The following is a 23,829-nucleotide window of genomic DNA, read 5'->3' on the forward strand; positions in this document are numbered from 1 at the left end:
ATTTATACATCTATATCTATATCTATATTTTTATACCTCTACCTATATCTATCCCTATATCTATATCTATCTATATAACTATATCTATATTTATAGCTAATCTATATATCTATACTAGAGGCCTGGCGCATGAATTCGTGCACGAGTGGGGTACCTCGGCCTGGCCAGCGATCAGGGCCAATCAGGCCCATCTCGCCCAGTCCTGACTGGGACCGATTGGAGCCATCCAGGTGGAGGGACTGCGGGAGGTTGGCCAGCCATGGGAGGTTGGCTGTGGAGTGCACTGACCACCAGGGGGAAGCTCCTGCATTGAGTGTCTGCCCCTGGTGGTAAGTGCTCATCATAGCAACTGGTCCTAATGGTCACTTATGCTTTTATATAGAGAGATTTATGCACATACAGTCAAATATTACTTGACCATAAAAAAAGAATGAAATATTACCATTGGTGACAACATGAATGGACTGAGATGGTATTATGCTAAGTGAAATAAGTCAGACAAAGAAAGGCAAATACCATATGATTTCACATATATGTGGAATCTAAGGAACAAAATAAACAATGCAGAAACAGACTCATAGATACAGAAATCAGACTGATGGTTGCCAGATGGGAAGGGGGTTGGGAGACTGGGTGAAAGAGGTGAAGGACTTAAGAAGTACTAATTGCTAGTTACAAAATAGTCTAAGGCCGTGGTCGGCAAACTGCAGCTCTCGAGCCACATGCTGCTCTTTGGTCCCTTGAGTGTGGCTCTTCCTAAGCCTTAGAAGTACCCTAATTAAGGTAATAACAATGTACCTACCTAGATAGTTTAAGTTTAAAAAATTTGGCTCTCAAAAGAAATTTCAGTCGTTGTACTGTTGATATTTGGCTCTGTTGACTAATGAGTTTGCCGACCACTGGTCTAAGGGATGTAAAGTACAGCGTAGAGAATATAGTCAATAATATTTAATAACTATGGATGGTGACAGGTGGGTACTAGGCTTATCAGGGGGATCACTTCAGAAATTATATAAACATCTAACCACTATGTTATACACATGAAACTATTATAAAATAATATTGAATGTTAACTGTAATCGATATATAAAAAACACACAATACAGGCATTTATTGAAAACACTATGTGTAAGTGGGCCTGTGCAGTTCTAACCCTGTGTTGTTCAAGGGTTAATGGTATGCACACACACTAATATATTAATGTGTATAAACACACATACATCATGCTAACATCTGTAATTTATACGCAAACTAATTTTAGGAGACAGTCTAAGGACAGAATCTGAATGCAAACAAAATATTCTGAAGGTATGCTGTTAAAGATTGAGGTCATGACTCTTTTTCAGTTTAAGGACTACATAGACATTTGATTTTAAAAACCTGGCACAATATTTGATGTAACAGTTGCTTTAATGAAGGATTGTTGGATGAAGAACTACATTAATGAAAGGACATTAATCTTTAAGTTTCAAAAATTGAATGGTCGATGGAGCATGGGCATGTATTTATTGCTTTGGTACCAAGCCCCAGGAGAAAAACCAGGTACTACTTTAGTGCATTCCATGTATAAATCTCATTAATGATGATATTGCTGTCATAGAACAGTGTTCTGCTAAGTTGTGATGAAGAAGTGTGGAAAGTCCCATGGAATCTTGCTCTAAGTTTCTGAGTTACATTCAGCCCTGGGCCCTAGCCACAGAGGTTTAATGATTGAAGAAACCAATTTTCCTTAATGAAGACTGGCTGTGAGAACAGAAACTTCATAAGAACCATGAAAAATGTATGGTAGACAATGATCTGGAATAAGTCCAAAATTAATAAGCCATATTATATTAGTTATATAAGAGAGTTTTATTCAAAAATGAAATTTCTCATGACAAAATGATTGCTTAGCCCTAATCACTTTCAAATTAGCAACCATTTATTCAGTGCTACTAGGTAGAAAATAGTGTAGAAACTGCCTAACGAAGGATTACAAAGTTGAACAGTTTATAATCCAACCCTGAAAGATAAGGCAACCTGTGAAACAAGGATAAAGTGGAATATAGGAGAACAAGGATGAGGTAGAGACATTTTAAGCAACAATTACAAACAACGCAGCAATGAATAACCATGTGCCTAGTATCTCTGTATTGCTGGAAGTGTACTTCCTTTCAGGGTTAATGTCAAAGTGAGAGTGTTCAGTCAAATGGAAAACGCACATGGAGCTCTGTTGGATGTTGCCCAATTTTCCTCCAGGAAGGTCGCGCCACTTTATATTTTCACCAGCAAGGAGTCATTAAATGTGTAAATTTTCTCTGATCTGATAGATGAGGGATGGTGTCTCAGTGTAATTCTAATTTGTATTTCTCTAGTTCTAAGTAAACTTGAACTTCTTTTCAGATGTTCAAGGGGCATTTTTATGTCATCTTGTGCATTGCCTGTCCATGACTTTTGCCCAGTTTTCCGTTAAGTTTTGGCATTCCCCCACCCCCCCCCCCCGACTTTAAGAGTTCCTTGTATATTAGAGACATTAGCCCTTATTTATGATATATTGCAATTTTTTTTTCTCCCAGCTTCTCAGTAGTCTTTTAATTTTTGTGTAGGTTTGTTTTGCTATATCTGTGCTGAGCATAGTAATTCATGCCCTCAAAGATGTCCATTTCCTAATCCCTATGAATATATTACGTTACATGGCAAAAGGTCCTTACAGGTGTGATGAAATGAAGAACCCTCAGATGAAGAGAGTCTTCTGGAATATTCAGATGGGCTCAGTATTATCACAGGGTCTTAAAAGCTAATAAGTATTCTTAGTTGTGGTGAGAGGGAAGCACAACTCGGGAAAAAAAGGTCAGAGAGCTGCCAGGTTGCTGGCTTTGAAGACGGCAGAAAGGCCGTGGGCCAAGGGGAATGGGCATTTAAGAAGCTGGAAAGGCAAAGAAACTTCCTCTCTGGAGCCTCTGGGAAGTAAGGCAGCCCTCCTGACATCTTGATTGTAGATCCAAGTTAGGCCAGCCAGGAGTTCTGACCTATGAACCTTAATATCAGGTGGTAAATGTGTGTTGTTTAAAGCCACTAAATTTGTGATAATTTGTTAGAGCAGCCACAAAAATACTAATATACAAGGCTACTTAAAAGTTGAATAAAGAAATGTATTCATCTTTTATTCCATTTGAAGTTTGAATCATTGTTGGACAACCCAGGTTACATCCACCTGTGGTTTTTCCTTGTATTTGTATAGTCTCATTTTTTACATTTGATTCCTAATATCGTTGGAGTTTATGCTTGGGCATGGTTTGAGGTTTGAATGTAATGTTCTCTTTGGTCACATGACCTCCCAGTCGTTCCAGCATAATTTATTAAAATACCCCATTGTTGATCAGAGACCCCATCTTTATTGCATAAAGGTGTACTTGGTCTGTTTCTGGACTTTGTGATCTGTCTCCTGCTCTGTTTACCCATGCACCCGGCACCACACCGTTTTTATTATAGGAGCTTTAGAGTATGTTTAGAGTTATTTTTCCCTTTGCAGCTTTTCTTTCTTAGTGTTTCCCTGACTATTCTTGCTAGGTGTTTTTTTGTTGTTGTTGTTGTTTGTTTGTTTTTGTTTTTTTTGTTTTGTTTTAAATATGTACTTTAGTATTAACTCACCTAGTTCCCAAAACAAATCTTGTTGGTATTTTTATTTAAAATGTGTTAATTTTACATAGTAACTTAGAGAAAACTGACATCTTTATAATGTTGAATCATTCTGTAGAGAACAGTGAATGACATACTTTTTCAAGAGACTTTCAGGAGTTTTAAAGTTTTCTTCTGGTTTTATACATTTCTTCCTCTGATTTTATCTTCTTTGGTAAATGTGGTTTTCTATACCAGTATAACCTCAAACAGGTATGAAGATGATTGTTTCTGCATATTAATTTATACTGAATATGAATTTTTTATTGAGTTAATTTTATTCTTGATTCATATAATTTATATACTACTCCATATCATGTCATCAGCAAATGGTTTTTACTTTTTCTTTTCCAATTCTTATACCTCCACTTGTTTTATCTTCTGTAACTGCACTGAAGTAGTGTAGATAGTGGCTATCTTTGCTTTATTCTTGATTTTACTAAAAATGCCTCAAATATTTCTCTATTAAGTGAGAAACTGGTGTTAAAACTGAGCGTGTGTGTGTGTGTGTGTGTTTTACGTTAAGAAAATATGCATCAATTTCTATCTTCTTGAATTTTCATGAGCATGGATGTTAAATTTTGTCAAACCTTTTTAAGTCATGCAGTTTTTCCTATTAGATTTATTAATGCAGTATATTATATTAATTAATATAGAGCTAAATACAAATGGCCTTTGGTCATGAAATGATTTTTATTATAGTATTGCATGGTTTTGCTCATATTTATTAATATTTTTGTATAAAATCAGGTTAAAAATTTTTTCTTAATTCCAGATGCTATAACAAAATACCTTAAAGTCTGAGGCTTAGCAACAAAAGAAATTTATTTCTCTCAGTTTCAGAGGCTGGGAGTTGGCGGTCAGGGTGCCAGCATGGTGGGGTTCTGGTGAAGGCCATCTGCCCTGTTGCTGACTGCTCATGTATGCTCATATGGTGGAGAGCAGAGGGAGGGAGCAGGCTCTCTCATGGCTCTTATATGGGCACTAATCCTGCTAATGAGGGCCCTCCCTCATGAACTCCTCTGACCCCAGTTACCTTCCAAAGGCCCCACCTTCTCATATAGTCACTTTGTGAGGTAGGGTTTCAGTATATGGATTTTTTGTGAATGGAAACATTCAGTCTATAATTACTGTCATAGTTATCCTTGCCTCATAAAAATAACTAGAACACTTTTACTCCTTTTTCCATGTTCTGGAAAAATATGAAACATGGGTATGGTCTCATCCTGGGGATTTGTTAGAACTCCCTGGTGGAACCATATGGGCCTATACTTTTTTTGGTGGGGTAGTATATTAATTAGTTTCTCTATTTCTTCTAGAAAAGTTGGTCTGATTATCCTCAATAGAGTCAATTTTGATAAATGTATTTTCTAAAGAATTGTTACATTTTATATATATTTCCAATTTTATTTGCATAAAGATGAAATCTATAAAGTAGCCTCTACTTTTTGTGTGTTTTTTTCCGTTTCAGTGATTATTGCTTATTTGATATTTCATATCTTATCTATCTTCTCCTGTTCTGCATTTTTTTGATCAAGTTATGTAGTTATCTATTTAAAAGACACAAGCTGGACCTGATTTCTTAAGGAGGTGTATTACTTTCCTGTTTTCTACTTTTTATTTTTTGCTCTGTCCTTGCCTCTTGGGAGTTATTTTTCCTTTCTTGGCCTTTTAGTTGAGAATTGAGTTTCTTTATACACTTTTTTATTGTTAAATGCGTTTAAGGAGGGAGAGAGGGAGGGAGGGAGGGAGGGAGGGAGAGAGAGAGAGAGAGAGAGAGAGAGAGAGAGAGAGAGAACTGATTTATAAATGCAGCTAGTTGTTTTCATTCTATTTTAGAAATTTTTAGTATTAGTTTGAACTCTTTATTTCTAATTTACAGAATGAAGGGGTTTTCCATGTTTAAATAGAACTTACCAATGTTTACCTTGAGGCTTTATAATGACTTTTTGTACATTCCACGTGTGTTTCAAATATGAATGAGACTTTCCCTTGAGCACGTGCATAGGTACTGGGGCTGCTGCATCTTAGCACATGAGCACCTGCAACTTTACACATCAGTCCGATTGTTCCACCTGAAAGGTGTCAGGGTTCCTGTGCACATGCTTCCTCACCCACGCATCCTGCCATCAGAATGATTGTCTGTCTGTTATGAGGGGCATGTTTTAAGCAGTAATTCCCCAGCAATGAGACTGCACACTTTAATATAGTTATTGCCATTTAATTATCTTCTTCTTCTGTGCATTGCCTATTTATATACTTTCCTTTTTTATAAATATTTCCTACTCATTTGCAATTCTTTATACGTTTGGAATGGTGTTTTTTATTTTTTAATTAGGAGATGTTTCAAAAAGATTCTTCTAGTCTGTGCTTTGAATTTTTATTTTACGATATTTTTTCTTACAGAGGTTCAAAAATGAAATGTAGTGACATACTTCAAAATAATCCCCAGCCTGATGATAGAAAAGTATTCTCCAAAGAATTCTTCAAAAGGCTATATTGGTTTGCTTTTCAAGTTTAGTGGGGGTTTTTATACCTTATTTTTTAAGAGCAATTTTAAGTTTACAAGAAAATTTAGAGGAAGATACAGAGATTTCTGATATATCCATTGCCTCCACTAATGCATAGCCACCCAAATTATCTACTTCATTCACCAGGGTGGAACATTGTACCAAGGATAAACCTACATTGACACATTTATGCTCACCAAAGACCAGTTTACCTTAGGGTTACTCTTGGTGGTGAATATCCTATGGCATTGGACAAATTCATAATGACATATATTCATCAATATAATATATGTGGAGTATTTTCATTGCCCTAAAAATTCTTTGTGCCACGTCTATTCATCTCTTCCTCTCCCCTGACTCCTGGGAGACACAGATCTTTGTATTGTCTCCATAGTTTGGACTTTCAATAATGTCATATAGTTGGAATCATACAGTATATATATAGCCTTCTCAAGCTGTAATATGCGGCTGTGGTTCCTCCATGTCTTGATAGTTCATTTCTTTTTAATGCTGAGTATTTCACTGTCTACACATACCATAGTTTATTTATCCATTCACCTACTGAAGGACATCCTTGCTACTTCCAAGTTTTGGCAATTATGAATAAAGCTGCTGTAACATCCGGTACAGGTTTTTATGCAGACATAAACTCTTAACTTCTTTGGGTAAATACCAAAGAACATAATTGCTGGACTGCATGGTAAGAGTGTATTTAGTTTTGTAAGAAACTGCCAAACTATCTTCCAAACTGGTTCTACCATTTTACATTCCCAGCAAGATAGGAAGTCTGTTACTCCACATCCTCACCATTATTTGGTGTTGTCACTAGATTTTGACCATCCTAACAGGTTTGTGGTAGTATCTCATTGTTGTTTTAATTTACATTTTCTTGATGACATGATATATAGTGTTTTAATTTGCATTTACTTGATGACATGAAATATAGCATCTTCTTATATGCTTGTTTGCCATTTGTATATCTTCTTTGGTTGGTGAGGTGTCTTTTAAAGTATTTGGCCCATGTTTTAATAGGGTTGTTTTCTTATTGTTGAGTGTTTGCTTTTTAATATGTTTTAATTGACTTCAGGGAGGAAGGGAGAGGAGAGAGAGACATAGAAACAAATAATGAGAGATAATCATTGATCAGCTGCCTCCTGCACACTTCCTATTGGGGATTGAGTCTGTAATGGAGCTTGGGCATGTGCCCTGACCAAGAATGGAGACCTGCTAGTTCTTGGGTAAAAATGCTCAACCACTGAGCCACGCTGGGAGGGCTTATTGTTGAGTTTTAAGAGTTATCTGTGTGCTTGGCTAACAGTTTTGTGTTTTTTAAATCAGATTTGTCTTTTGCAAATATTGTCTTACAGTCCATGGCTTGTCTTCTCATTCTCTTGATATTCTGTTTCACAGAGCAGAAGTTTTTAATTTTAATGAAGTCCAGCTTATTATTTCTTTTATGGATTATGTCTTTGGCATTGTATCTAAAAAGGCATCACTATACTGAAGGTCATTAGGTTTTCTTGTAGATTATCATCTAGGAATTTTATAGTCTTGCATTTTATATTTAGGTCTGTGATCCATTTTGAGTAAATTTTTTGTTATGTGTGTAAAGTCTGACTACATTGTGTTTCTGTGTGTGTGTGTGTGTGTGTGTGTGTCCAGTTGTTCAAGCACCACTTGTTGAAGAGACTATATTTGCTCCTTTATGCTGCCTTTGCTCATTTGTCAAAGATCGGCTGGCTGTATTTATGGCAGTCTATTTCTGGTCTTCCTATTCTGTTCCATTGATCTGTTTGTCTATTCTTTTGCCAACTCCACACTGTCTTGATTATTGTAGATTTATAATAAGTCTTGTATTTGGGTAGTGTCATACATTTAGTTTTTTAATCCTAGTTAATCTTTAAAGAGTGACCTTAGGTAAGGTTCTAATGTTTTTTATTCAGATAGAAAGGTGACATGATACCATTGTTTCAATAGTCAATGCTTCACCCACTAATTAGTGATGTCATTTCTGTGATTACCTCAATTCCTTATATCTGGGTCTGTTTCTAGGCTCCCTTTCTAGTCCATTCATGCTTTTCCTCTCTTACCTGGTTAATTGTCTACCTTTCTGTATAGTGCCTCACCCTTATCTGAATGTTAGTGAAGTCACCATTCTTAAAGATTAGTTGGCTATTTTAGCCTTTTCCTGTTTTATAAGAATTAGAAGATCATTTTGAAAAAGAAGCCACATTGAGACTGACAGGAAGGTGGAGACGTGCAAAGGGCTGGCCCTGCTCATGGGCAGCAGCTGAGGTCAGTAGGGATATTCCAGCTGTGGGCGGATTCCCCGTGAGAAGTGTGGGGTCTCAGCCCCATACCAGGCTAGGTCTCTAGCCCAGAGAACCAGAGCCAGAAGGAGGCACCGCACCACTTCTGGCTGTGTAAAGCAGCAGCTTATGTCTGTGATGTGGAGATAGGATCTGCTAGAGACATAGGTGCCCTCTTAAAAGGCCAACTCAAATTTCATTCTCAGCCACTCACCCTGAGCCAGGACAGAGGGAGGGCAGAGTGGACTAGAGCTGTGTGAGGAGAGTATGGGCTTGTGGCTCTGGAGAGAGAGCTGAAGGGACAGCCACCAGGACCCTTGTGCTGAGTCATTCTCCCACACCACAGAGTCTGTATTTTGTGGGTGAGGCACTCTCTTCTTATCCCATCCTGCAGAGCTTACGCCCTGCTGAGGAGTCAGCTGCTGTGGCTGGGCGAAGAGCTCTGGGCAGACTCAGGGGAGTCAGCGACTGAGTTGTGTGGCTTTGGGGTGGGGGCCATACCCTCACTTTCATGTGAACCTGACTAGTGCTTCCCTCTAATGCAGTGGTTCTCAACCTTCCTAATGCCGCAACCCTTTAATACAGTTCCTCATGTTTTGGTGACCCCAATTTCATTGTTACAAATTGAACATAATTAAAGCATGGTGATGAATCACAGAAACATGTAATTATATATGTGTTTTCCGATGGTCTTAGGCGACCACTGTGAAAGGGTTGTTCAATCCCCAAAGGGGTCGCGACCCACAGGTTGAGAACCACTGCTCTAATCGGAGATCTGCTGGAACCATATTCCAGGCTTCCGGCAGACCCACCCTCTGGGCTCTGGTGGCCCCACCTGCCTGACTCCTGGTGGCTCCACCCTGCAGAGGTCTGGGCAAAATCTGGGACAGACTGAGAGGTGTGGCTCTGGGGTGAGACAACACCCCCCTCCCAAACGCTACACACACACACACACCTTCCCCAAAGCCTGATTGGCACCTCCCCATCACGGGAGATCCACTAGCCCCACTCTCCTGCCTCCCTGCTGCCCACCCTTTTGAGCTCGGTCTCCTCCCAGCAGAATCTGGGACAGACAGATACATGTGGCTCAAGGGCAGGGGCCATTGTCCCCTGTACACCCGACCAGAGCAGAGCCCTCCCTCCACACACCAAATCTTGATTTTTCTAGGCCTGATAAACTCTGCTGGCCTCACCCTGACAACTCCCAGAGACCCCGCCACAGCACAAAGGTTTGCAAACACCCAGCATGTGGCAGCTAGACTTGGTATATCAGGAGACATTTGCTGAGTGGACTGAGACCCAATGCTGGTGCCAAGTTTGAACCTGTATCAGTCTGGTGAACATCACTCACCCCTACTTGGTGACTCACTGAGAATCTACCTCATGCAACTCAAATACCATTAGAGGCTATTTCAGTGACTGAACCTAACAGGCAGCCAGCAGACAGAGGCAGGCAGAAGCAAATCTCGGGGTGCCTTGGGACTTTTGCTGACCTTCCCCTGGAACCAGTGCTGGTGAAAGCCCGCTGTGGTATTCATAGCTTGGTCCTTCCCACATGCACTCAGGCCCAGAAGAGGCAGCCACAAACTGTGGATTGCTTTTAGTTCCAAACAGGTTCCCCAGGGTTAGTAATAGGCAGCATCTGACATAGGCCTGCACCAGAGTCTCCCCCAATAGGCTCAGAACCAACACACTCAGTGGCCAGCTTCAGACAACATCAGAGCAGGATCCAGTAAGCTTAACAAGTGGCATGTCCAAAGGAGATCTCAGCAAGTTACACACCCTGCTGGTGAATTCAGCTTCAGGTGGTTATTAACTGCACAGCAGTTCACACACTGTGGTCAGGGTAGAACCTCATGGTCAGTCAGCTCATGGGTTGATCCCACACTCAAATTGGCCAGTGGTAATTAGGACTCAATTATAATAGGAGGGCTCACATAACCGACACAAGGACCATTCCTGGAGCACCCAGCATAGGTGATCAAGGAGACCGTGCCACTGGGCCCCAAAGGACACGTACTACATAAGGCCCCCCTAGAAAGACTATGCGTCGTAGCAGACCTATCTAATACATAGAAACAAACATAAAGAGTCAGCCAAATGAGGAGACAAATAAACATCTATAAATGAAAGAACAGGAGAAATCCACAGAAAAAGCTACATAAAATGGAGAAGAGAAATTTATCAAATTTAGAGTTCAAAATGATGGTTATCAGGATGCTCTACAGCATGAAGAGGGACATAGAAACCAGAAAAAAGGACCAGTCAGACTGAAGAATACAATATCTGAAATAAAGAATACACTAGAAGGAATAAATGGTAGGTTGGATAAAGAAGAGAATCGAATCATCTATTTGGAAGACTAAGTAGAAAAAACCCAAGCAGAGCAGCAAAAAGGAAAAGACATTTTTTAAAAATGAGCATAGTTTAAGGGACCTTTGGGACAACATGAAGCATAAAGTCATCTGCATCATAAGGATACCAGAAGAAGAGAGAGAGCAAGGGATTGAGAACTTATTCGAAGAAAAAATGACGGAAACCACCCTAACCTGGTGGGAAAAAAAAAAAAAAAGACACCTAAGTCCAGGAAGCACAATTCATATTGGTACAGGCCTAACTCAAGAAACAAGATGAACCCAAAGAGGCCCACACTAAGACACATCATAAATAAAATGGCAAAGGTTAAAGACAGAGAGAATCTTAAAAGCTGCAAGAGAAAGACAGTTACCTGTAAGGGAGCTCCCTTAAGACAGCTGATTTCTCAACAGAAACATTTAATGCCAGAAGGGATTGGCATGAAATATTCAAAGTGATTAAAGGCAAGGACCTACCACCAAGACTACTTTACCCAGCAAGGCTAGCATTTAACATTGAAGAACAAAAGAGCATCCCAGACAAGAAAAAGTTAAAGGAGTTTGTTACCACCAAACCAGTATTACTAGAAATGTTAAAGGGTCTTTTTGAAGAAGAATAGGAAGAGAGGAATAATTAGAAGAAGGGGAAGGAAGAGGACAAGGAAGAGGAGGAAGGACAAGAAAAATAAGATGGTGACAGAGGAATATAGTTAAAAGAATAAAATGGCAACAAACACGTACCTATCCATAAGAACCTTAAATCTAAATGGCTTAAATCAAAAGGCATAGGATAGCTGAGTGGATAAGAAAAAAAGACCATATATATGCTGTTTATGAGAGACCCATCCTCAGAACTAAAGATACATACAGACTAAAAGTAAAGGAATGGAAAAAAGATATTTAATGCAAATGAAAAGAAAAAACAGGGTGAGGGGCTAATATGTATATCTGGCACAATTGGCCTTAAAATGAATGCTATAGCCTTGGCCAGTGTGCCTCAGTTGGTTGGGTATCATCCTGTGCACCAAAAGGTTGCTGGCTTGATTCCTAGTCAGGGCACATGCCTGTGCTGCAGGCTTGATCCCTGATAGGGGACGTGCAGGATTCAGCCAATCAACATTCCATTGTCACATCAATGTTTCTATCTCTTTCTCCCTCTCCCTTCCTCTCTCTTTCAAAATCAATAAAAAATATTTAAAAAGAAAGGTTTTAGTAAGAGACAAAAGGACACTACATAATGGTAAAGGGAACAATCAAACAAGAGGATATAACCCTTGTAAACATTTATGCTCTCAATATAGGAACACCTAAGTATGAAAAGCAGACCTTGATGGACATAAAGGAATATGTTGACGGTAATATAGTCATAGTAGGGGATCTTAACAGCCCATTGACATCAATGGACAGGTCTTCAGACAGAAAATCAACCAGGAAATGGTGGCCTCAAATGACATACTAGGTCAGATGGATTTAATTGATATCTTCAGAGTATTTCACCCCAAAACAATAGAATATATATTCTTTTCAAGTACACATGGAACATTTTCTAGAATAGACTACATATTAAGACACAAAACAAGTCTCAGTAAATTTAGGAAGATTGAAATCATATCAAGCACCTTCTCTGACCACAATGGTATGAAACTAGAAATTAATTGCAATAAGACTGAAAATCACACAAAGACATGGAGGCTAAATGAAATGTTACTAAATAATTAATGAGTTAACAATGAGATAAAGGAAGAAATTAAAAATAATACCTTGAAACAATTGAAAATGAAAATACAACAACCCCAAATCTATGGGACACAGTGAACATATTCCTAAGAGGGAAATTCATATTGATACAGGCCTACCTCAAGAAATAAGAAAAATCTCAAATAAGCTTTCTAACTTTACACTTAAAGGAAATAGGAAAAGAAAAATGAACAAAGCCTGAAGTGAGTAGAAGAAAGTAAATTATAAAGATCAAAGCAGAAATAAATGAAATAGAGTCTAAATACACAATACAAAAAAGCAATAAAACCAAAAGCTAGTTCTCTGAATAGATAAACAAGATTGACAAACCTTTATCCAGAATTATCAAGAAAAAAAGAGGATCCAAATAAAATCAGAAAAGAAAAAGGAGGAATATCGACTGAGACCAACAAAATACAAAGGATTGTAAGAAAATATTATAACCAACTATATGCCAGCAAATGGACAATCTGAGTGAAACAGATAAATTCCTAGAAACATACAATCTTCCAAACCTGAATCAGGAAGAATCAGAGAATTTGGACAGAGAAGATTACAAGTAGTGAGATTGAAGAAGTAATAAAAACAAACAAACAAAAAACTCCCAACAAACAAAAGTCCTGGACCTGTGGTTCAGCTGGTTTCATAGGTGAATTTTACCAAACATTCAAAGAACTAACACCTATCCTTCTCAAACTATTCCAGAATTTCAAGGAGGGAAGACTTCCAAGCTCATTTTATGAGACTGTCATTATTCCAAAACCAGATAAAGACACCATAAAGAAGGAAAATTATATGCCAGTATCCCTGTTGAACATAGATGCTAAAATCTTCAACCAAATATTAGCATACGGGATCCAGCAATGCATTAAAGAGTTCATACACCATGATCAGGTGGGACCAATAAGCACATGAAAAGACACAGAATATCATTAGCCATTAGGAAAATGTAAATCAGAATCACAATGGGTGATACCACTTTGTACTCGTGATGATGACTATAACCAAAAATAATAAATATTAATAAATGTTGGTGAGAAGGTGAAGAAAGTGAAAGCCTCACACATTGCTGGTTGGAATGCAAAATCATGTAGCTGCTTTATTTATGCACATACATACATGCATACACACATGAGAAATGAAAACCTGTGTCCACACAAAAACTTGTGCATGAATTTCTTTTTTTACAATAGGCAAAGAATGGAAATATCCCAAGGGGCATTAACTGGTGGATGGATAAATAAAATGTGATAATTGTATACAATGGAAAACTTTTATTAAAAGTTGTGTGTTTTTTTAAATTTTAGGACATGATCATTTTACCTATGTTTTAAAAGTTATTGCCATAGGCACCCCTTTAAATACAGTTCCTCATGTTGTGACCCAACCATAAAATTATTTCCGTTGCTACTTCATAACTGTAATGTTGCTACTGTTATGAATCATAATGTAAATATCTGATATGCAGTATGGTCTTAGGTGACCCCTGTGAAAGGGTCGTTCGACCCCCAAAGTGGCCGCGACCCACAGGTTGAGAACCGCTGCCATAGAATCACTCATAGTAAATTAGTCATAACACTTTATATCTCGGTTGAATCCTTATTTCCATAGCCATTTTTATTCTTGAGGTTATTTATCTGTCTCCTATGTTTATCATTGATCTAAGCAGATAAGGTTTTATTGATCCTTTATTAATGTTGTGTTGTATTTTATTAAACTTTGATTTTATCTTTATTATTTATTTTATTCTATTTGTTGTTTTTCTTTTTCTATTCTCTTTTGTTGGATGTTTAACATACTAATTTTCCATTTTTCTTCACTTGTAGAATATGTACTAGAATTATTAATTTATTTCTATGTGCTGTTTTAGTTTCTTCTATTTTATGAGTTTTGATACATAGTGTTTTAATTTTAAGACCTAAAATTCTAATTTTTTTCAATAACTCCTTTATAATTAATTATTGATCCATGGGCTTTAAAAGTATGTATTTTTAAGAAAAAGCAAAATATATAGAAAAATTAAAAGACCAAGGCAATAAAACACTCATCTCTCCACATTTAGCATCAACAAACATTAACATTTTGTTTCATATATGTTTTTTCCAAAGTGAGTGGCAAACACCATGATACTTAATCCTAAACACTTTAGCCAGGTGTCTTTTAAAAATAAGAACCACTTCCTTTATATCCACAACTAGAGACCCAGTGCACGAAATGCGTGCATGGTGGGGGGCGTCCCTCAGCCTGGCCTGCGGCCTCTTGCAATCTGGGACCCCTTGGGTGGGGTCTCTAGGCCTGGTCAGCAATCGGGGCCGATCGGGCTTTCCTTCCCACCGCTGCCACTGCTTGCCATCTGGGCAGTGCTGCCCCTCCTCCCCTGCCACCTGTCACCTCCCTCTGCAGGCCACAGGTGTGGGGTGCCATCGCTTGGCAGGCCCCACACACCCACCACAGTATTGCTGGCTGGTGGCCCGGGCCTCCCTCTGTAGGGAGATAGATCACGGGGCCCCCAGATCAATCGTGCCACAGAGGGAGACCCTGCCCACCCAGCCAGGGCTCTGCGATCAATCACTGCACAGAGGGTGGCCTGGGCCTCTCTCTTTGGGGCAATCAATCGCAGAGACCCCCTTGATTGCCCCGTAGAGGTTGGGCTGGGTCTCCCTCTTCGGGGTGATCGTGGGTTGATGGCAGGGCCCCCCAACCAATCGCATCGCACTCACCTTGGCTGGCCTGGCTCCAGTGTGTGTGATAGCATGGTCATCTGGAAGGTCATCCAGATGGTCGTTCCGCTGGTTGGTCATTCGGTTGATTTGCATATTATGCTTTTATTATTGTAGATGCATATTTTCCCTTAGCAAAATAAATAAGAATTCTCATATCCAATACCATTCTTACTTAATTTTCTCTAATTGTTTCCAAAATGTTTTTATAACTGTTTAGTTTAGACCAAGACCCAATCACAGTAGTTTTATTTTGCTATGTCTTATCTCTTCCAAGCTGGTTTCTCCCCCTACTTGCTGCATCCATAGACAGTGACTTTTGAAGAGCTCCAGAGCATCCTGTTCTGCATGTGGCTCAATGTTTCCTTTTGTGTCATGTATCTGATCCTCTGGCTTCCATCCTTATAAACTGGAGTTTATGTCCAAGGTCTGGCCTAGGTTCAGATTAAACTTATTTTCTTCAAGAATACTTGAGTAGTGATGTTATGCACTTTTCAGGAAGCATAGTATAAGGAGGAAGCATTCAGGTGATCTCTCCCTTGTATAAGATTTCTCCTTTGTAATTAGAAAAATAAGAGGTGATATTTGTTACTATATGAATATTCTGTTTTCCATCAATCTTTTATGTAATGACTTTAACATCTATTGGTAATCCTTATTTGGATCTGTTTCTTTAGTGGGGATTACAAACTGGTGCTATATCTGAGGTAAGCTTCCTCTTCTCAAGTGGGTAAGCACTATCATTCCCCTACCAAAAAGAAAAAAAAGGTAATTATTTGTCTTTTAAAAATATTTTTATTAAGGTTTAATTTACATGCAATGAAATTCATCAGTTTTCATGTGAACAATTTGATGAGTTTGACAAATATACACAGTTTTGTGACACCATCACCATCATGATATGGAATATTTCCCACATGCCAAGTTATCCTCTTGTGCCTCTCTGTAGTCCAGTGGTTCTCAACCTTCCTAATGCTGAGACCCTTTAATACAGTTCCTCATGTTGTGGTGACCCCCAACCATAAAATTATTTTCGTTGCTACTTCATAACTGTAATTTTGCTACTGTATGAATCGTCATGTAAATGTCTGATATGCAGGATGTATTTTCATTGTTCGCATCCCACAGGTTGAGAACCGCTGCTAGTCAATCCCCTTCCCAGCCCCAGCCCCAGCCCACTCAACTGCCTTTTGTCTCTAGAGTTTTTTAGAATCAAATGGAATCAAATAAGAGCTAGTCATCAAGTATATTCTTTCACTTAGCATGGTACTTTTGAGATTCATGCATGTTGTTACGTTTATCAACCGTTGGTTCCTTTTTATTGCTGAGTAGTTTTTTATGGTATGGATGGATCTACCACAGCTTGTTTTTCTATTTACAAATTGATGGAAATTTGGGATATTTCCAGTTTGGGAATATTATGAATACTGCTGCTATAAACATTTCTGTGCAAGTCTTAGTGTGATCACGTTTTTACTTCTCTCGGGTAAATATCCAGGAATGGGGTTACTGGATGGTTTTTTAAGTGTATGTTTAACTTGACAAGAAACTGTCAATTGGTTTTCCAAATTTGCTGTGTCATTTGGCATTCCCACATATGTAGGAGAATTTAAGTTGCTCTACATAATTGTCATGCTTGATTTTGTTAGTCTTGCAGCATACTTTGGAGCATAAGGCATTTAATCCCTTTATGATTCATTACTTGATTGAGCACATGTTGAATATTTATCTTGTGCCTGATCCTTACCTAGGTGCTGGGACACCTGGATGTTATATTGTAAACAGACAATAGTCAGTTTCTCCAGTAGCTTTGATAAGCTCTATCATAGCTTTCCTCTGTGTTCTTTTGGGTTTTTCTATGGAGATAATCATATCTATGAAGACAATCATTCCCTTCCTCTTGAAATACCTTCTATAGAGGGTTCCTGAGGGAGTCCATTTTCCTGATTTGCCTTATCTCTTACTGGCTGCCACTTGGGGTTCATTTTCATTGTCTTGACTTTGTACAGTTGGAGTGCCTTTCAGGATTCACTCCTTGAACATCTCTTTTCTAACTACTCACATCCTTAATGGCCTACACCAGTGGTCGGCAAACTCATTAGTCAACAGAGCCAAATATCAACAGTACAACGATTGAAATTTCTTTTGAGAGCCAAATTTTTTAAACTTAAACTATATAGGTAGGTACATTGTTATTAACTTAATTAGGGTACTCCTAAGGCTTAGGAAGAGCCACACTCAACGGGCCAAAAAGCCGCATGTGGCTCACGAGCCGCAGTTTGCCGACCACGGGCCTACGTCATCTGATAGATTTAATTTAACCATCTATACTTAGACAATCCCCAAATTTACATCTCTACATTGGACTGGTACCCGGAACACAGCACTTGAATATATATTTGGCTGCACACTTAATATGTCATTCTGGTTGATAAACATAAATAACAGTAATAACAACCACCAACACAAGCCCCGTAACGCAAGCTCAACCCCAAACGCATTTATATGGTGCTTAATACAGTCAGGGACTCTTCTAAGAAATTTACAGAAATGAGCTATTTTTAAAATTTAACTTAGTAGGCACCCCACTCTTAACACATCCGAAACTGAACCTTTGTTTCTTGCACCAACATGCTTTCTGTCCTGTTTAGTCTTCCCATTTCAGTCAATACCATCTCCATCCTTTTAACTGCTAAGGCCCAACACTTGCAGTTATTATTTAATCCTTGATTTTTTCCCCCCAAACCCCCTGTTCTGAGCAAATGCTATTGGCTCTCAATTCAAAACCATCCCAGATTGCCACCAGTTCTCACTATCTTTCTTGCTATGGCCCTGTCCATGCCATGCCCTGTCAGGTAGATTCCTGCAATAGGCTAATCATAGATCTCCTCCTTTCTTCTTTTTCCTCCTGCAGTGAATTCACAACATGGTAGCCAGAGTGATCCATTAAGTCAGATCATGAAACGCCTCTGCTGTCAACCCTCTGTGTGCGTCTCCTCCTACATCACTCAGAGTAAAAACCAAAGTCCTTAAGTTAGCCGGTTGGACCTGACCCAATGATCTGTCCTCTAAACCCACCCCGCCACCCCCCCTTCACCTCTCCCCTCAGTGTCCCACCCCTAGATCTGATTGTGCCTAGACCTCGCCAGGCACAATCAGATCTAGGAAGTTGTCCTTGACTTATATTTACTTACTGGAGAAAGTAACACTTGAACCTCCATGTACCTCACGTATCAAGTCACAGTGATGTAAATGGAGACTTCAGAGCATCAGAATTCATGGAGAGCCCAGAGTGCTGTGGTAAGCACCACTGGGCTATAAAATAAGGAGAAGGCACAGGCTCTGCCTAGGTAAGTGAGTGCTTAATGTGGCTTGGCCACAGTTCTCCGCTACAGCATAAAGCCAAATAATGATCTGAATAGAGTTTTAAATTAAACTCAATTCAATTTCTACAGTAAAGTATACTTATTTCTGCCTACCTCGTGCACCTATCTGAATAAATGGCTTACAAATTTTCCCCTTCAACTTTTGAACTGGTGATTTGTTTACCAAACAAATTATTCCCCAACAAATACTGTCAGTCGGAGTAATTGAACTTTTCCTAGCACTTGAGAAGAATGTACAAAACCAGGCATAATCCAATTGGCCATATTCTTTATGCTTTAAGACTTGTTTATGTGTATCTAGGACTACTGTTATTTTTATTATTAAAAAAAAATTCCCGTAATCCTTATAAGCCTCTCACCAGTAGAAACATGTGGTTATATTGAAGTGGTGTATAAAAATAGTTCAAAGTGTGTTATTGCACTATTGAATAAACTATTTTAATTTTAAAAGTATCAGTTTTTAAAACTATTCCCTAATAAAATAGTACTGCTTTAAAAAGAATAGTTCCATGAGAAAATGAAAAAAAAGAGAGAATTATTTTAATTCAAAATGAAGCTAAACTAAGTTCTGCATGTTCTTACCCAAAGAAGATTTTCGTTTTGTCTCCAAAAGCCAACAGGAGGCAAAGGGCCCAGCTTCTTTGCCAATTACATGCCAGCCCTCCCTCCAGAGCTTTATTCCCAAATGTGCTTGGGAACCAGCTTCTGCCTCCAGACAGATGACTGTTGGTTCCAGCTCTCACCTGCCAGTTACAGTAATTTGGGTATGGGTGCCAGCCTCTGGGTCCCCCTGATGATAGGATTACAGGACCTGTTTGCTTAGTTCATTAGCACAAATCCCTTCCACAGACACGGCAGCAGGCGGTGAGGGGTGGTGCGGGGTGAGTATGCCAGGGCCGCCAGGATGGACTGGTTTTGCTCATTAGGAAGTGGGAAAGGAAAGCACCATTTCCTTTTTGGGATCCCCACTTCCCCTTTCAGTTCCTCTGCTGGGCCAGACAATAGGAGCCTCTGGGCCCTCCTCTCTGGGCACCAGGACCTAGTCTCCCTGCTCCCCCCCCTCCTCTCCCCTCCCCGCACCCACTGGCTTCCCCAACTCAGGCTCCAGGCGGAGATTTGTCAGAACCGTTCGGTTGAGACAGATTATGATTGCAGCAGATGGGCTGGATTTGACAGCCCCATCCTAAGCAGCTTCTGGGGGCGGGGGGGAGGCGGAGGGGCGGGGAGGGGGAGAAGGTGGGGGCGGGAGTCTATGGGCCCAGCCGCCTAGTAAGAGCGCACCAGCGCAGCCGGCCCGGCGCTCCTGGGCAGCTGTTTAAGGCGCGCCTCCTGGAGGAAAGTGGCACCCAGACCCAAGGGGCTCCCAGAGCGCCCCGCAAAGGGCCCATCGCCCAGAGGGCGCGGGGACTCCGGAGGCAGGCGCAGGGGGACCCGTGGCACACAAAGCAGAAGAAAGCCAGGAGCGTGGAGTCTGGGCTACCCCGAGCCGCGGGCTGGCTGCGGAGCGCGCGTGGCCCAGCCTACCTCTGCGCGCTCCGGGCACGGGCATGGCAAGTTTGCCAACTCCGGGCTCTGTGGCCAGCGCCTGGCTGCTCCCGAAGTGACAGCCCTGCAGCCTCTGCCCCCGGGGCGGCACCCACCCAGCCCCCAGCCCCGACCCACTGCAAAATGCTCCAGCAAAGGCCAGGTAAGGAGACGCCGGCCCGCGCCCCTCCCACGCGCGCACCCAGCTCCAGGCTGCCGGGTGGGGGGCTCTCCCGGCCCCTTCGCTCCCGCTCGTCCCGCTGACTCCCTGCTTCAGTTCCTACCTCCGTGGTCTCCTCGGTCCATCTCTGCCCTCTACCGCCTCCCCTCACTGTTGCCCTTCTTTCCCATCTTACCAGATCCCAACGGCAGGGGGAGAAGTTCGGGAGGGAGGTGGGAGGTTAGGGGCGCTCTTCCCTGCGCGCTGCTCCACCAGACGGCGGGTGGGTGTGTGAGGTCGCATCCACATTCCTGGTCCCACGGCAGTTCCTACCCAGCACAACGCACACGCCCTCCTTCCCACCTGTGGGGCCTCCCTTTTGTGCTGGAAGCACAAGTGAAAACACGCACACGTGGACACACAGTTCCACCTGGGCGCCCTCCAGAGATTCCTGAAGGGTGTGGAGGGGTGGCTGGCAGTGGGCGGGTCTTGAATACCAGACCCTCCAAGCACAGGACTGGTGCCTCTCCCCCTCTTGGCCTTGGCTCCCAGGTCCAGGTGTCAGCAGAGCAAGGCGCCTCCAAGAGGGCCAGGAGGCTGCTGAACTTGGCAGGGACATTGCTGTGCCACCAAACCCCACCCCCCACACCCCCCCAGGGGCCAGTGGCCTGGACCGCTGCCTGGCCTGGCCCAGCAGGGTATGCCTGTCCCCACCTGCCACGGTAGCCCTTCTCCCGCCCCCCCTCACCAGTGGGTCCCTGACCTTGTCTACACAACAGCTCAGGTCCTCCTGCTCTGGCACCCCTCCCTTGCTGCCACCCAGCTCCCCAGGAGCTATGCGTGTATGCCCTGTTGCTACTGGCAACTGCCTGTGCAGAAAGCTCAGCCCCCAAAGTAGCTTAATGCTGATTGATGGGCAGAAACACGATATTTTCTGGAGCTTAGCGGGTGCTGGGGCAGGGACCCTCTCTGCTGCTGAAGCCCTTTAGCCCTGTAGACCTCCAGGGAGCTGGCAAACTTCTTCCCTCCTAGGCCCCGCCCACCCCAACCCACCCCACCCCTTCATAAAAGGGGCCTTAGGAGATCCTCATCACCTGGGTTAAATTCAGAGCCAGAGTTTGCCTCCGGAGTTTCCCTTCTTACTCTCCTGGTTCTGTTGTGTCCAGTAAAGGAGACACTACCATCTCCTTTCTGTACCACCCTCCTCCCCCACCTCCTTAATGATCAGCACTAATCCCACAAATGCTCATGAAAGCATTTTCAAAAATAATTCATTTCATATCAATATCTCTTCCTCTGCTTCCTCTCTCCTCCCACAGGGCCTGCCATGCCCAGCCCTAGAAAGACAGGATGATGGGGATAGGCCTGCACTTAGAATGCTCAGTACCCACACCGCTTTGCTGCTTCTGTGCGATTTCATTTTGACCCCCTCACACTCATCGCCCCTCCTTTTTCAGGGAGGGCAGCCTCCTCCTTTAGGCATCTGAACTAATACAAATGCTCTGAGCTAATAGACATCCCTGCCCAATCTGTGCTCCTCCCCCCTCTCCCTAGTAGTGACTACAAAGGGCCAGATTTCATTATCAGAGAAGTTATCTTCAGGAGAACTTTTGTTCTACAGTATGTTTTTCTCAGCACCTCAGTATTTGGGGTAGAATATTTTCATTTTCTAAATCGGCATGCTGAGCTCTGTTTTGCCTGTTGACATTACTTTGAAAAACCATGTAATGTCTTAAAGTGACTCATTGATTCTTCCAAACAAAACTTGGAGAGGTTCTGCTGTGTTGAGCACCAGTGTAGGTTGGGAATGAAGCAAAGACTAGGCCCAAATGGCCATGGGCATTTTAAAGGCCACCTGACTGCTGGGTCGTGGTTATTGCCACGTTAGTTGATATTAGAGCAGCACAGGACATTGGACCAGGACTTTACAGTTTATAGAAGCTTTCCTGGGCATTATCTCCCTTAATCCCAGCAGCAGGAATTTTAAATAGCAGGATTCCACCAAGAGGCCAGTAATGCTCACCAATCCCGCTTAACCCACTAGAAAGAGAACCTTGCAAATCGTCCCCACAGCTGATGGAGCTTTAGAACACAGAATAGTGACTCCAGAGATGCTTAGGGAGCTTAGTCGCAGGCATGTGGCCTGGAGAAGGTAGGTGAAATGCAGGTAGCGTGCACATTGCCAGGAAGCCATCGTGGGAAGAGACTCCATCCTGTGACTGTGGTCCCCAGGGGAGGACTGGCTGCTGGCGGTGGAGAATTTCCAGGGTTCTGGACTGTTGCCTTATGCTAGGACCTGAAATGGGATGAAAGTGTGAGCACAAAGTTGCTGGGAGACTAGAAAATTAAGCAAAATGAGTAGACAATGAAGTTACTTTCTTTCGTTACGAGGCATTCTTGAGATATTTGCAAGTTTCTAGTATGAATTTACTTTAGAAACAGAGCAATTTTCAGTACTTAGAACATAAAAAATGAGTCTGTGTACCTTGTCTGAGCCAAATGAAGATAATCAAGGTTTTGATCATTTTAACCCATTACCTTGAAAGCCAGACATATCTCAGGTGAATAAATGGCAGTCTCTCTTTCTTATTATTTAGTCATTCACCACTAATGACTGGGATGTGTTCCATGAAATGTGCCCTTAGGTTATTTTGCCATTGAGGGAACATCATAGAGTGTCCTTACACAACTGATGGTCTAGCCCCGTGGTCGGCAAACTGCGGCTGGCGAGCCACATGCGGCTCTTTGGCCCCTTGAGTGTGGCTCTTCCACAAAATACCACGTGCGGGCGCGTATGTACAGTGTGATTGAAACTTCATGGCCCATGAGCAGAAGTCTGTATTTTGTGGAAGAGCCACACACTCAAGGGGGCAAAGAGCCACATGTGGCTCGCCAGCCGCAGTTTGCCGACCACTGGCCTACCCTGCTACTGTAATGTATGTGCTGTACTTTCATACACTGGCAATGCAGTGGGTTTGCTTGCACCAGCATCACCACAAACATGTAATGTGTTGAGCTACAATGTTACCACAGCTGCTGTGTTACTAGGTGATAGGAACTTTTCAGCCCCTTTATATTCTTAGGAGACCACCATCCTCTATGCAGTCTTTCACTGACAGACACATGTTTGTGTGGCACATGACTATCCGGGGAGAATGTGCAGAAGGCCTGTGTGTAGATGTGTTCATTTCCTCATCCCCTTCAAATGGAGGGCGGCCATTCCTCACTTCTCAGCTGGGAATGTCATTCATGACTTACCTCCAACAATGGTTTCTAGAAGGCCAGCTGATACTTATAAAGTTTGGTTGGCATTTCAGACATCATTATAATCATCTTGTTTATCACTTAGAAAAGTTTTATTCAAAGAAGTTGTGCAAGCAAAGTGGTGTATCAAATGGAACTTATTGTGGTGAGAGGCTGGCTGTGGGTATGGCTGGGTTAACAGACAGACCAAGAAGGTCATCACAGGGTA

At 41.6% G+C, this 23,829-nt stretch overlaps 1 protein-coding gene across 10 annotated transcripts in view; it reads left to right on the forward strand.

Moving 5' to 3' along the window:
* The window catches only part of NCKAP5 (NCK associated protein 5), a 941,160-nt gene that overhangs the window by 338,670 nt on the left and 578,661 nt on the right, over positions 1–23,829 (forward strand). Inside the window, exon 1 of one of the 10 annotated variants that reach the window (XM_059704630.1) lies at positions 19,949–20,360. The exons of the other annotated variants lie outside the window; for them this stretch is intronic. The gene's annotated coding sequence lies outside the window, so the exon portion shown is untranslated. Of the gene's footprint in view, positions 1–19,948; positions 20,361–23,829 lie in introns of those variants that run through there. 10 annotated transcript variants of the gene reach the window in all.

The sequence above is a fragment of the Myotis daubentonii genome, chromosome 7 (assembly GCF_963259705.1).
Source record: "Myotis daubentonii chromosome 7, mMyoDau2.1, whole genome shotgun sequence".
In the NCBI taxonomy this organism is placed as follows: domain Eukaryota; kingdom Metazoa; phylum Chordata; class Mammalia; order Chiroptera; family Vespertilionidae; genus Myotis; species Myotis daubentonii.